The following is a 14998-nucleotide window of genomic DNA, read 5'->3' on the forward strand; positions in this document are numbered from 1 at the left end:
ATGGCCTGCTCCTGCACCTATTTTCTATGTTTCTATGTTTCTATGTCAGCTCCTGGTCCTTTCGTGCCATCCATACTCAAGCGGTCTCCCCATCCCACCCTTCACCTTAGGCTTTATTATGGACCATCGTCCAGTTAACAGTTGCTATCTTTCTCCCATCAGTGGGATTTGTTATGGCTGGCCATTTAATCATTTGGGAACACTTGCTGCGTCCCATTTCTGGTCCTTTAGTCTCATTACTCACTAGGCATATTATACCCTCAGGATTTCCTATTCCGGGAGTAATACTTAGGAAGGGTGGCTGAAGGTTATTATTATAATTTGGCTGGTACCATCCCTGGAAGGTTGTGAGTTTATACCCCGCTGACCTCCATTCTGTTAGATCCTTCGTTTCTGACACCTTGGTTAGGTTCGTCTTATTTTGCACTATTAACCATTCTGCCATTTCTGATTCATTAAAGGGGACGGATCTTAGGGGAATACCCACTTCGGGGTGGACAGGTACATGGGAACATATCCAACAACTAGACAAGTTTCTTTCTTGAGCATACTTATGACTCAGCGCCATAAATACATTTACCCGCAATTCCCTTCGTTCGCATTTCTGTACCCCTGGTATTATCAATAACGCAAAGCAAAACCCAGCACCATCAGTCCCCATAGTCCATACAATTCCTTATTCGGTCTTCCTTGTTCTGTTCCTCTGGTTCCTTCTTCCCTTCCTCCTGGTCGGGTGCCCTTTTGCAATGGGACGCATGGATCCATGTTGGTCTTTCCTTTACCTTGATTGCAGTATTGGTCGCCAGCAAGACCTGGTATGGTCCTTCAAATCGTGGTTGTAGACTGCTTTTCCTTTTAAAGATTTTGATGTAAACAAATTCCCTGGGCTCCAGATTATGACACTTCCCTTCCGCTGGTTAGACTTGAGCTTCTTTTACCTGTAAATGAAAGCTGGAAATACATTTGGTTAGTGCAATACAATAATTCAACATATTTTCCTCCATTTTGTGGATGCCTATTTGTTTTGCAGTAAACAGTGCTGTAAAAGGTAGTCGTTGGGGATGTCCCATAACTATCTCATGCGGTGACAGGCCTGTTGTTCTGTTGGTTGCAGATCGCATTACCATCAAGGCTAAGGGCAGCAGTTCTACCCATTTTAGTCCAGTGTCATTACATAATTTCGCCAGCTTATTTTTAAGCATTCCGTTATATCTTTCAACAAATCCAGCTGATTGTAGATGATAACTGCAATTAAAACGTTGGTTAATCTGTGAAGCTTTACACATTTCTTTTATAACAGTTCCCGTGAAATGTGACCCATTATCACTAGAAAGCTTGGCAGGGATTCCGAAGCGCAGTACGATTTCTTTTAACAAAAATTTAGCAACAGTAGTGGCATCGGTCTTTTTACATGGAAAGGCTTCAATCCATCTAGAGAACACATCTACAATAACTAATACATACTTGAATCCCATACACATAGGTAATTCAATAAAATCTATTTGTAAATGTACAAAAGGCCCCATTGGATTTGGGTGGGAGGCAGATTCTACTTTTTCCGTCTTACCCGGATTCATTGTCTGACAGGTAACACAATTTTCACAGATTTGTTTTGCAATTGCCGAAATACCTGGTGCATACCAAGTTGCCAAAATATAATCTGCCATCCCCCCTCTGCCTGCATGTGTGAATGTATGAACACATCGGGCAATCCATGGAAGTAAGGATTTGGGTACCACCACGCGGCTGACGTGGTGAACCCATATTCCTTCTGGATTTTTATAACATTGATCCTTCGTCCAGGTCACCACCTCCTCTGTACTGGCCTGTGTCTGGAAGGCCAGTACATCATTAATAGTGGGTGCTGGATCTGAGCAATTATTTTTCCTTAGTGGGAACAATGTCACCTGCATCTCCCCTTTTGACAGAGCTGCTGACTTAGCTGCATTATCAGCTCTGGCGTTTCCAAGTGCTACCTCATTCAACTGGCCTGTATGTGCTTGGTATTTGATAATGGCAAGTTTTAAGGAGCATTGAATGGCTCACAGAAGATTTTCTACTTGTTCTGCATTCTTGATAGTGGTTCCTGAAGAAGTCAGGTACCCGCGAATTTTCCAAATTTGTCCATAGTCATGTGATACCTCAAAAGCATACCTGAAGTCGGTGTAGATATTAACTGTTTGTCTTTCAGCCAGAATACAGGCTCGAGTTAACGCAAACAATTCAGCTTGTTGGGCTGAAAAGGAGTCTGGAAGAGAGGCTGTTTCGACAACATTAAACTGGGTTACAATTGCATAAGCCACTCTTGGTTGGCCCCTATTATTTCGTAAGGCTGATCCGTCAACATAGTACACTAGATCAGGGTTACACATTGGTACATCTGTTAAATTGATACGTGGTTTAGTCACTAATTCGGTTACCATTTCACATGAATGGGGTTTGCTGTCTTCTTCCGTGGGGGGTAGAGTGGCTGGATTTAAGGTAGTACATCTTTTAATGATAAGGTTTGGATTTGATAACAGTTCAACTTCATATATAGTGGTTCTTGCAGAAGTTAGGTGTTGAGTGGCACATTTAGTAAGTAAAATCTCGACCGAGTGTGGGATATATAAAACGGTTTGATGATTTGGAGTTATTGTCTGAGCTTGCTGTACAGCGTAATAAGCCGCTGCCAAAGAAGGAAGACATCCTGGTAGTCCGCGTGCCACTGGGTCTAGTTGGGCACTGAAATACGCAATCGGTCGCTGCCTGTCCCCATGTAACTGAGTCAAAACAGATTGTGCAAAACCCAACTTGTGATGAACAAATAAGTTGAATGGCTTAGTATAATCTGGTAATCGCAAGGCTGGTGCTGAAGTGAGGGACTGCTTAAGATTCTGGAAAGCATTCCGGGATACTTCATTGGTCACAACGTGACCAATTCGTGTCCTAGATACCGAACCCTTTCTGAGACAAATTGTAACTTCGCCTTTGACACTTTGTGTCCTTTCGAGGCCAAGGCTTTTAATAACACAAGAGAATCTGTTTCGCAGGCTAATTTAGAGGGTGAGGCGAGCAGTAAGTCATCAACCTACTGCACAAGTGTCGAACCTGTTGGTAAAATTACATCTTCCAGATCCTTCTTTAAGCATTGTGAAAACATAGTAGGACTTTCGGTAAATCCCTGTGGGCGTCTTGTCCACGTATATTGGCGTCCTTTATACGTGAAGGCAAACAGGAATTGGGACTCTGGGTTAATGAGGATTGAGAAAAATGCCGAACATAGATCAATCACCATATAATACGTTGAGTTTGCCGGAATACTGGTAAGTATAGTCGCAGGATTGGGCACCACCGGATAAGTTGGGAATACAGATTCATTCACAGCTCGTAGGTCGTGGACAAATCTCCATTTGTCACTATTGGGCTTCTGAACCGGAAAAATCGGTGTGTTACACAGACTTCTAGTTGGAACGATTATTCCCTGTGCCAGCAGAGATGTAATGACTGGCTCGATACCTTGTTCTGCGGCTGGAGACAAGGGGTATTGGGGTTTCTTAGGAAGTGGTACAGTCGAATTGATAGCTACCTTACATGGTTGTGCGGTAAGCATCTTTCCTACTTCATTAGAGTGTGTAGACCAAAGTTGCTCTGGGACCTTAGCAAGAAGTTCTGCTGTTCCTTCTTGCAGTGGGAAGCTAGTGACCGAAAGTATCTTTTCTTCTAAGATAGCATCGAAATATATTTTCCTATTCAACTTGACAGAATAGCCTCCCGCGCCCCCCCCCCCCCTCCCCTTCATGTTGCCCCAGAGTTCCATTAAGTGTATGCCATTTCTCTTGTACTGGAGATCCTTGCATTCTCTTAACCATTCGTCTTAAATCCTGGGGTTTATATGTGTCTGCAACCGCAAGGGTGCAGTGTGGAACGCTACCTTTAACCTCAAACAAGGTCTGATTGTGGGAGGATAATTCAACCCCTGCCGCTATTCCTTCAGGTCCAATAAAAATTTGTTCAATCATCAATTGATGTTTACGGTGCAGGAATGGTTGATAAAAGGTTTGTGCTGTAGCATCTGATCCAGTTTTGTCATAATACGCTGTACAGTGTAACGTTTCGTGCAAATTTCCCAAGTTTTGAGATTTGAGGTAGTCTGTGATTAACCTTGTCACACACCAATATGAACCAACCAAATAGGATAGGGTTTTGCTTAGTGTAGGGTCCAAACTTTTCCAGGCATACAATATGGGTGTTGTGGGTTGAAGTAGTGGATATGCGCCACATTTATCTATGGGGACTCGAACTTCCATACCGGTTGGAGAACAGAGGATAGTGGCATTCATTTTACATGATAGGTCATGTCCACACAGATTTACTGGAACTTCCTTAGACAGTAGGAATAAATGACTATCTTCGTAATCTTCTAATTATACATTGATAGGGTCGGAGAAAAACATTTGATGAGTGTGTCCAGATAGCCCAATCACTGAGGTTTGATTAGTGGAAGTGGGAATTCCCTTTGTATCTTCCCTCGAATGGACCGAAAAGGTGGTGCCAGTATCCACAAGGAATGGAATATCCCTTCCTTGTATTGGTATTTTTACTTCAGGTTCTCCTATGGCATTTAACGAAGTGACGGGTAGCTGTTTGCTCGTAGCATAAGAACATAAGAACATAAGAATTAGGAACAGGAGTAGGCCATCTAGCCTCTCGAGCCTGCTCCGCCATTCAATAAAATCATGGCTGATCTGGCCATGGACTCAGCTCCACTTACCCACCCGCTCCCCATAACCCTTAATTTCCTTATTGGTTAAAAATATATCTATCTGTGGCTTGAATACATTCAATGAGCTAGCCTCAACTGCTTCCTTGGGCAGAGAATTCCACAGATTCACAACCCTCTGGGAGAAAAAATTCCTTCTCAACTCGGTTTTAAATTGGCTCCCCCGTACTTTGAGGCTGTGCCCCCTAGTTTTAGTCTCCCCGACCAGTGGAAACAACCTCTCTGCCTCTATCTTGTCTATCCCTTTCATTATTTTAAATGTTTCTATAAGATCACCCCTCATCCTTCTGAACTCCAACGAGTAAAGACCCAGTCTACTCAATCTATCATCATAAGGTAACCCCCTCGTCTCCGGAATCAGCCTTGTGAATCGTCTCTGTACCCCCTCCAAAGCTAGTATATCCTTCCTTAAGTAAGGTGACCAAAACTGCACGCAGTACTCCAGGTGCGGCCTCACCAATACCCTATACAGTTGCAGAAGGACCTCCCTGGTTTTGTACTCCATCCCTCTCGCAATGAAGGCCAACATTCCATTCGCCTTCCTGATTACCTGCTGCACCTGCAAACTAACTTTTTGGGATTCATGCACAAGGACCCCCAGGTCCCTCTGCACCGCAGCATGTTGTAATTTCTCCCCATTCAAATAATATTCCCTTTTACTGGTTTTTTTCCCAAGGTGGATGACCTCACACTTTCCAACATTGTATTCCATCTGCCAAACTTAGCCCATTCGCTTAACCTATCTAAATCTCTTTGCAGCCTCTCTGTGTCCTCTACACAACCCGCTTTCCCATTAATCTTTGTGTCATCTGCAAATTTTGTTGCACTACACTCTGTCCCCTCTTCTAGGTCATCTATGTATATTGTAAACAGTTGTGGTCCCAGCACCGATCCCTGTGGCACACCACTAACCACCGATTTCCAACCTGAAAAGGACCCATTTATCCCGACTCTCTGCTTTCTGTTAGCCAGCCAATTCTCTATCCATGCTAATACATTTCCTCTGACTCTGCGTACCTTTATCTTCTGCAGTAACCTTTTGTGTGGCACCTTATCGGATGCCTTTTGGAAATCTAAATACACCACATCCATCGGTACACCTCTATCCACCATGCTCGTTATATCCTCAAAGAATTCCAGTAAATTAGTTAAACATGATTTCCCCTTCATGAATCCATGCTGCGTCTGCTTGATTGCACTATTCCTATCCAGATGTCCTGCTATTTCTTCCTTAATGATAGTTTCAAGCATTTTCCCCACTACAGATGTTAAACTAACCGGCCTATAGTTACCTGCCTTTTGTCTGCCCCCTTTTTTAAACAGAGGCGTTACATTAGCTGCTTTCCAATCCGCTGGTACCTCTCCAGAGTCCAGAGAATTTTGGTAGATCATAACGAATGCATCTGCTATAACTTCCGCCATCTCTTTTAATACCCTGGGATGCATTTCATCAGGACCAGAGGACTTGTCTACCTTGAGTCCCATTAGCCTGTCCAGCACTACCCCCCTAGTGATAGTGATTGTCTCAAGGTCCTCCCTTCCCACATTCCTGTGACCAGCAATTTTTGGCATGGTTTTTGTGTCTTCCACTGGTGAAGACCGAAGCAAAATAATTGTTTAAGGTCTCAGCCGTTTCCACATTTCCCATTATTAAATCCCCCTTCTCATCTTCTAAGGGACCAACATTTACTTTAGTCACTCTTTTCCGTTTTATATATCTGTAAAAGCTTTTACTATTTGTTTTTATGTTTTGCACAAGTTTACCTTCGTAATCTATCTTTCCTTTCTTTATTGCTTTCTTAGTCATTCTTTGCTGTTTAAAATTTTCCCAATCTTCTTGTTTCCCACTAACCTTGGCCACCTTATACGCATTGGTTTTTAATTTGATACTCTCCTTTATTTCCTTGGTTATCCATGGCTGGTTATCCCTTCTCTTACCGCCCTTCTTTTTCACTGGAATATATTTTTGCTGAGCACTATGAAAGAGCTCCTTAAAAGTCCTCCACTGTTCCTCAATTGTGCCACCGTTTAGTCTATGTTTCCAGTCTACTTTAGCCAACTCTGCCCTCATCCCACTGTAGTCCCCTTTGTTTAAGCATAGTACGCTCGTTTGAGACACTACTTCCTCACCCTCAATCTGTATTACAAATTCAACCATACTGTGATCACTCATTCTGAGAGGATCTTTTACTAGGAGATCGTTTATTATTTCTGTCTCATTTCACAGGACCAGTTCTAAGATAGCTTGCTCCCTTGTAGGTTCTGTAACATACTGTTCTAAGAAACAATCCCATATGCATTCTATGAATTCCTCCTCAAGGCTACTCCATGCGATTTGATTTGACCAATCGATATGTAGGTTAAAATCCCCCATGATTACTGCCGTTCCTTTTTCACATGCCTCCATTATTCCCTTGATTATTGCCCGCCCCACCGTGAAGTTATTATTTGGGGGCCTATAAACTACGCCCACAAGTGACTTTTTCCCCTTACTATCTCTAATCTCCACCCACAATGATTCAACATTTTGTTCATTAGAGCCAATATCGTCTCTCACAACTGCCCTGATATCATCCTTTATTAACAGAGCTACCCCACCTCCTTTCCCTTCTTGTCTATCTATCCGAATTGTCAGATACCCCTGTATGTTTAATTCCCAGTCTTGGCCCCCCTGCAACCACGTTTCTGTAATGGCCACCAAATCATACCCATTTGTAATGATTTGTGCCGTCAACTCAGTTACTTTATTTCGAATGCTGCGTGCGTTTAGGTAGAGTGTTTTAATACTAGTTTTTAAACCATGATTTTTAGTTTTGACCCCTCCTGCAGCCCCTTTATATTCAGTGGCCCTTTTTGTTTTTTGCCTTGGGTTTCTCTGCCCTCCACTTTTACTCATCTCCTTTCTGTCTTTTGTTTTTGTCTCCTTTTTGTTTCCCTTTGTCTCCCTGCATTGGTTCCCATCCCCCTGCCATATTAGTTTAACTCCTCCCCAACAGCACTAGCAAACACTCCCCCTCGGACATTGGTTCCGGTCCTGCCCAGGTGCAGACCGTCCGGTTTGTACTGGTCCCACCTCCCCCAGAACCGGTTCCAATGCCCCAGGAATTTGAATCCCTCCCTGCTGCACCACTGCTCAAGCCACGTATTCATCTGAGCCATCCTGCGATTCCTACTCTGACTAGCACGTGGCACTGGTAGCAATCCCGAGATTACTACTTTTGAGGTCCTACGTTTTAATTTAGCTCCTAGCTCCTTAAATTCGTCTCGTAGGACCTCATCCCTTTTTTTACCTATATCGTTGGTACCAATGTGCATCACGACAACTGGCTGTTCACCCTCCCTTTTCAGAGTGTCCTGCACCCGCTCCGAGACATCCTTGACCCTTGCACCAGGGAGGCAACATATCATCCTGTAGTCTCGGTTGCGTCCGCAGAAACGCCTATCTATTCCCCTTATAATCGAATCCCCTATCACTATTGCTCTCGCACTCTTTTTCCTGCCCTCCTGTGCAGCAGAGCCAGCCACGGTGCCATGAACTTGGCTGCTGCTGCCCTCCCCTGATGAGTCATCCCCCTCAACAGTACTCAAAACGGTGTATCTTGGAGTGTCAGCCTGGATTTTGTCCTCAAGTCTCTGGACTGGGACTTGAACCAGTGACCTTCTGACTCAGACGGGAGTGCTGTCCACTGAGCCATGGCTGATACAAATGGTCTAGTTGTCTTTCCCTTGCACTGGAGAACTAAGGCCAAATGTAGTGTTACTGCCATCAGCAAAGCTGAGATTGGCTGTTTTAATATAAATTAGTTGCAGTACCAAGAATCTACTCGAAATAAACTGACTTGAGCTTGTTTAATATTCCCTTTTCTCCTCCGAATACAAGAATTAAAAAAAAATGATTTGTACTAACATAGATCTAACCCAGCTGGTTGTCTTCATCCCTCCTCCACATTGTTTCAAGGTTGGGTATGTTAACAACTGATACCGACTGTGGTATGTGCCGACTCTTTTAAATACTGGCAATTGTCAGTTAAAAGTCAAGCACGTGCCCCTTTTTAAACGTGCACAACCAATAACAACTGTAAATTAACTTAATTTGAAACGAACCATCACAAATTAAATTTAAATTTTGTTTCCGATTGTGACCAGGCACTCCAGTCCCTCCGGTGCCTGCTGGTCGCGGAAAGCCTGGATCGTGCCGGTGGAAACCGCGTGCTCCATCTCCGGGATGCTACGTGCTTTATCTGCAGCACCAGTAGTAGGATTATATCATTGCAAGCATCACCCTGTCTGCAGTGTGTACCATCTACAAGATGCAGCAACTCACCCTGGTTGCTTCGGCAGCACCTCCCAAACCCACGGCCTCCACCGCCTGGAGGGACAAGGGCAGCAGGCGCATGGGAACACCACCACCTCCACGTTCCCCTCCCAGTCACACGCACACCATCCCGACTTGGACGTATATCGGCTGTTCATTTATCATGACCAGGAGAAAATCCTGGAACTCCTCCCGAACAGCACTGTGGGAGTACCTTCACCATCATCATCATCATAGGCCGAGGATGACTTGTTTCCACGCCAAAAAAGAGATGAGCTCACAGGTGTTTCAACGAAGGACCTGACATTCCAGATCCCGAACTACATCCTGAAGGGTGGAAGATGCCTGTGCGTGGATTTTTTTAACGTGTGGTGGCCGTTGCACACCAGCCACCACACGGGCTTGACAGAGCTCGGTCTTGGTCCAGTGGCGAGGATTAACCAAGACAACTGGAGACCAGCTCTGCTGCACGGACTCGCACTTCTCCCGGGCCCTGATCACATCCCTCTACGAACGCAGGGGCACAATAGCTGAAACCATGGAGGGAGAGAAAGAAAGAAAGACTTGGATTATATATAGCACCTTTCACGACCACTGGATGTCTCAAAGCGCTCCACAGCCAATGAAGCACTCCCAGAGTGCTGTCACCTTTGCAATGTAGGAAACGCAGCAGCCAACCTGCGCACAGCAAGCTCCCACAAACAGCAACGTGACAATGACCAGACAATCTATCTTTATGCGATGTTGATCGAGGGACAAATATTGGCCCCAGGACAGATTGGGGAGTACCTTCACCACACGGACTGCAGCGGTTCAAGAAGGCGGCTCACCACCACCTTCTCAGAGGCAATTAGGGATGGGCAATAAATGCTGGCCTTGCAGGCAATGCCCACATGCCAGGACCAAATAAAAATAAAACCTGAGACAACCATTCAGCCCTGGGAGCCTGTTCCACCATTTAATCAGATCATGGTTGATCTGTAGCTCAACCCCATTTAATCCGGCTTTGCCCCATATCTTGAGACTGTTCATTGACCCAACATTCACAGGGGTCAAAATTGAGTCTCACTGTTTCTGAGGCGGTGACACCGGCTGTGTGCTGATTTTAATGCCAAGCGGTAGGTGCTGCCTCAAACTGTGCTAAATTCAGTTTTGCCGCCCAAAGATGAAGATGAGAGAGCAGCGCTAAAAGTGGAGATGCACACTCACCCTCGGGCGCCAAGGGGCAACAGAATTTCCTCCACGCTCGGCTGCCGGCATGCGAGTTGAAAAGAAAAGTTTCCGACACTTTCCCTTACCCACACCCACACTTCCCCACTGCTCGCATTAATGCCCAAAAAAATAAACATCACCACTTCCCTTGATCCCGGGACTCCCGATGTCCCACCACCTTTCCCAGGCCTTTTCCTCTGCCCACCTGGGGCTGGCTTGCCGTGTAGGAGTTCTGCTTGCTTTGGGAGTCTCGTGTTGGGCATGCGAACAATGTGGCCCACCCAGCGAAGCTGGTCGAGTGTGGTCAGTGTTTCAAAGATCCATTTCGCCGCTAAGCGGTGTCACGGATGCGAGTGATGTGGAAGAACTGCAGTGGGCGAGGGTTTCGTTCAGAGGGGAGCGTGGCATTTGTTTTGAAATTTCAGGGCTACCACGTTGGCTGCAAAAATAAGGTCGGTAGATCGGAAGGCATCGCTCTGCAGATTACAAATTGCATATGGGCTAAAAATTTGTTTGCTTTAGCGCTAAGCGCTTACCGCCCGAGCGCTGCGCGCTGTCAGTGCCTGCCACGAATTTCACTGGCGGTTTGGCAGCGGCGCTGTCGGTCAGCGCTGTGCACTCTGGCGCCACCCGCTTGGTGACGTCACGAGTGTGCAACACCACGTGAGCGCCGCGGCCCCAAACTTCGCTCCTCCCGCCTGCCGTAGCGCCCGGCGCTGTCCCCGACAGGAAGCGCAGGCGTTCCGTGGGGAGCTCCCGGGGCGATGTTATAAAGCCGGAGCCGGTGGGTGTTGAGTGTAAAATCTGTTAACGTCGCTGTGATTCTGTGAGCTCTGACATACCGCTGCTGATGTTTCCAACGCTCCCTTCAGCTTTCTCTCAGTTTTCGGGAGATTTTCCAGCTGAGATGCCGGTTTCCTAGCGCCAGAACTTCGTTATCCCCGCAGCGCCCCCGCCCCGTAGCGCCCTAAGAGTAGTGTGGAACGCTTCCCTTCGTGCTCTACTCCCCTCTTGGGGCGCTAATAGTGAATATCTCAGTTGGAGGCGATAAACATCGCCCGGCGCTGAAGTTAGAACCCAGGCGTGTCACCACCTCAAACCAGGCTAGAACAAATTTTTAGCCCTCTACAGCACTGAAACAAGCCATTCAGCCCAACTGGTCTGTGCCAGTGTTTATGCTCCACACGAGCCTCCTCCCACCCTAGTTCAATTCACCCTATCAGCATATCCTTCTATTCCTTTCTCCCAATTGGATTTATCTAGCTTTTCCTTAAATGCATCTATACTATTCACCTTAACTCTTCCCATGTGGTAGTAAGTTTCACATTCAAGTTCCCCTCCAAGTCACAAACCATCCTGACTTGGAAATATATCGCTGTTCCTTCATTGTTGCTGGGTCAAAATCCTGCAACTCCCTCCCTAACAACACTTTGGGAGCACCTTCACCACGGTTCAAGAAGGTGGCTCACCACCACCTTCTCGACGGCAATTGGGGATCGGCAATAAATGCCAGCGACGCCCATATCCCGTGTGTCATGTATTCAACCAGCATTGTAACCCATGTATAATCTGATCTAAGTTGTACACTGTGAGAACAATGACCACTAGGTGGGAGACACTCCGAACCTGGACCTTCAGGTATAAAAGGGGAAGCTCCACCCACCTTCATCACTTGAGTGCTAAGAAATAAAGGACAGGTCACAGACTGACCTCTCAAGCATGGGCCTCGTGTGCATTTATACTTAATAGCAAGGATGTATCACCATGAATGAATAAAAAATTAATTTTACCCACTGTGTGAGTAAAGAAGTTTCTCCTGAATTCCCTATTGGTTTTGTTTGCGACTATCTTATGTTTATGACTAAGTATTGTAGAATTTGTAATGTATTTGCTTCATAGGTTCTTTGCTTAAGAATTCATAGCAACACATTGCTATTAAGAACTAGTTGGTTTATGAGCAAAGGTTTAACAATCACACGACACATTACCAGTTCATCCGCCAGGCTCACAACCACCTGCCTCATCGTGGATCTCCTTAACCCAACTGGCTGGGGTTTTATTTAGTCATGTGAACATCAACTCAACAGCTCTGCAACTACTTTTGGTAGAACGTTAATTCGTGCCCCTTTTTGTAAGGGCACGAAAAAAACACAAATTAACTAAATTAACTAACAAACATTAAAGGGAAACTTGACAAATCAACTTAAATTAAAATTCTGTTCCCTGTTGAAATGATGCACTCCAGTCCCTCCGGCGCCCACCTCTCGCGGAAGGCCGCGAGCGTACCGGTGGACACCGCGTGCTCCATCTCCAGGGACACCCTGGCTCAGATGTAAGCGCGGAAGAGAGGCAGGCAGTCAGGCTGAACGACCCCCCTCGACTGGCCGCTGCCTGGACTGGTTAATGGCCACCGTGGCCAGGCCCAGGAGCAGCCCTACGAGGAGGCCTTCGGACCTGCCCGCTCCCCTCCGCACCGGGTGCCCAAAGATCAGGAGCGTGGGACTGAAGTGCAGCCAAAAATCGAGGAGCAGCCCCTTCAAATAATGGAACAGGGGCTGCAAACTGATGCACTGTACATACACATTGAACATGGACTCTTCCAGACCGCAGAGATTACAGGCGGCCTGGGAGCCCGTGAACTGATGTAAAAACTAATTGCACGAGACTGCCCCATGCAACACCCTCCAGGCCAAGTCCCTAATAAATAAAGGAAAGACTGCCACATAGAGAGCACTCCATTGGGGACCCCCGCTCCTCCGGACGGCAAGATGGTGCGCCATGGCGTGTCCGGACGGCAGTTGTTATGGCAAAATGGACTGTTCTACAACTATTTTAGTAATTCAAGTGCCCCCTTATTAAAGGAGCACTAAAACTAACAAATTAAACTTTTAACAGCAAACAAATCAAATTAAAATTTGGTTGCCGGGGGTATTGAAGCACTCCAGTTCCTCCGGCACCCACCTCTCGCGGAAGGCCGCGAGCGTACCGGTGGACACCGCGTGCTCCATCTCCAGGGACACCCTGGCTCAGATGTAACCGCGGAAGAGAGGCAGGCAGTCGGGCTGAACGACCCCCTCGACCGCCCGCTGCCTGGACCGGTTGATGGCCACCTTGGCCGTGCCCAGGAGCAGTTCTACGAGGAGGCCTTCCTACCTGCCCGCTCCCCTCCGCACAGGGTGCCCAAAGATCAGGAGCGTGGGACTGAAGTGCAACCAGAATTTGAGGAGCAGCCCCTTCAAATAATGGAACTGAGGCTGCAACCTAACCCACTTTATAGCCAATGAAGTACTTTTTGGGGTGTTGTCACTGATGTAATGTGGGAAATATGGCGCAAAGCCAACTTGTGCACAGCAAGCTCCCACAAACAGCAATGTGATAATGACCAGATAATCTGTTTTTGTTGTATTGATTGAGGGATAAATATTGGCCAAGGCACCAGGGATAAATGCCCTGTTCTTCTTCGAAATAGTGCCATAGGGTCTTTTACGTCCACCTGAGAGAGCAGATGGAGCCTCGGTCTAACGTCTCATCCGAAAAATGGCACCTCTGACTGTGCAGCGCTCCCTCAGCACTGCACTGGAGTGTCAGCTTAGATTTTTTGTGCTCAAGTCTCGAGTGGGACTCGAACCCACAACCTTCTGACTCAGAGTGTGCTACCCACTGAGCAACAGCTGATATTGTGCCCCAGCAAACTGTAGTGTCTTGAAGAGGAAAGGGGAAGAGATGTCGGAAAGTGTGAGGTCATGCACTTGGGCAGAAAAAAATCAAAGAGCAAGTTATTATGTAAATGGAGAAAGATTGCAAAGTGCTGCAGTACGGAGGGACCTGGGGGTATTTGTGCATGAATCACAAAAGGATAGTATGCAGGTACAGCAAGTGATCAGGAAGGCCAATGGTATCTTGGCCTTTATTGCAAAGGGGATGGAGTATAAAAGCAGGAAAGTCTTGCTACAGCTATTAAGGTATTGGTGAGGCCACCTGGAATACTGCATGCAGTTTTGGTTTCCATATTCACGAAAGGATATACTTGCTTTGGAGGCAGTTCAGAGAAGGTTCACTTGGTTGATTCCAGGGATGAGGGGGTTGACTTATGAGGAAAGGTTGAGTAGGTTGGGGCTTGACTCATTGGAATTCAGAAGAATGAGAGGTGATCTTATCAAAACGTATAAGATTATGAGGAGCTTGATAAGGTGGATGCAGAGAGGATGTTTCCACTGATGGGGGAGACTAGAACTAGGGGGCATGATCTTAGAATAAGGGGCCGCCCATTTAAAACAGAGATGAGGAGATATTTCTTTTCTCAGAGGGTTGTAAATCTATGGAATTCGCCATCTCAGAGAGTTGTGGAAGCTGGGACATTGAATAAATTTAAGATAGTTTCTTAAACAATAAGGGAATAAGGGGTTATGGAGAGCGGGCAGGGAAGTGGAGCTGAGTCCATGATCAGATCAGCCATGATCGTATTAAATGGTGGAGCAGGCTCGAGGGGCCGTATGGCCGACTCCTGCTCCTATTTCTTCTGTTTTTATGAGTGGGAGGGGGGCGGGTGAGAATGTTTTTCCCTCTCCCCTCAAGATAAATAAGAGATTTTAAAAATGGGATTGAAGTGTGTCTTTAACAGTTTATTGCAGTTATAGCCAACTGACCGACATAGCTGAAAGCCAGCCACAATCGAGTTAGGTTTCACGATCCTCAAATAGAACGAATAT

General features: G+C 46.2%; 1 protein-coding gene across 1 annotated transcript in view; it reads left to right on the top strand.

Moving 5' to 3' along the window:
- The window catches only part of aamdc (adipogenesis associated, Mth938 domain containing), a 68682-nt gene that overhangs the window by 14149 nt on the left and 39535 nt on the right, over positions 1-14998 (top strand). The window lies entirely within an intron of this gene.

The sequence above is a fragment of the Pristiophorus japonicus genome, chromosome 10 (assembly GCF_044704955.1).
Source record: "Pristiophorus japonicus isolate sPriJap1 chromosome 10, sPriJap1.hap1, whole genome shotgun sequence".
NCBI lineage: Eukaryota > Metazoa > Chordata > Chondrichthyes > Pristiophoridae > Pristiophorus > Pristiophorus japonicus.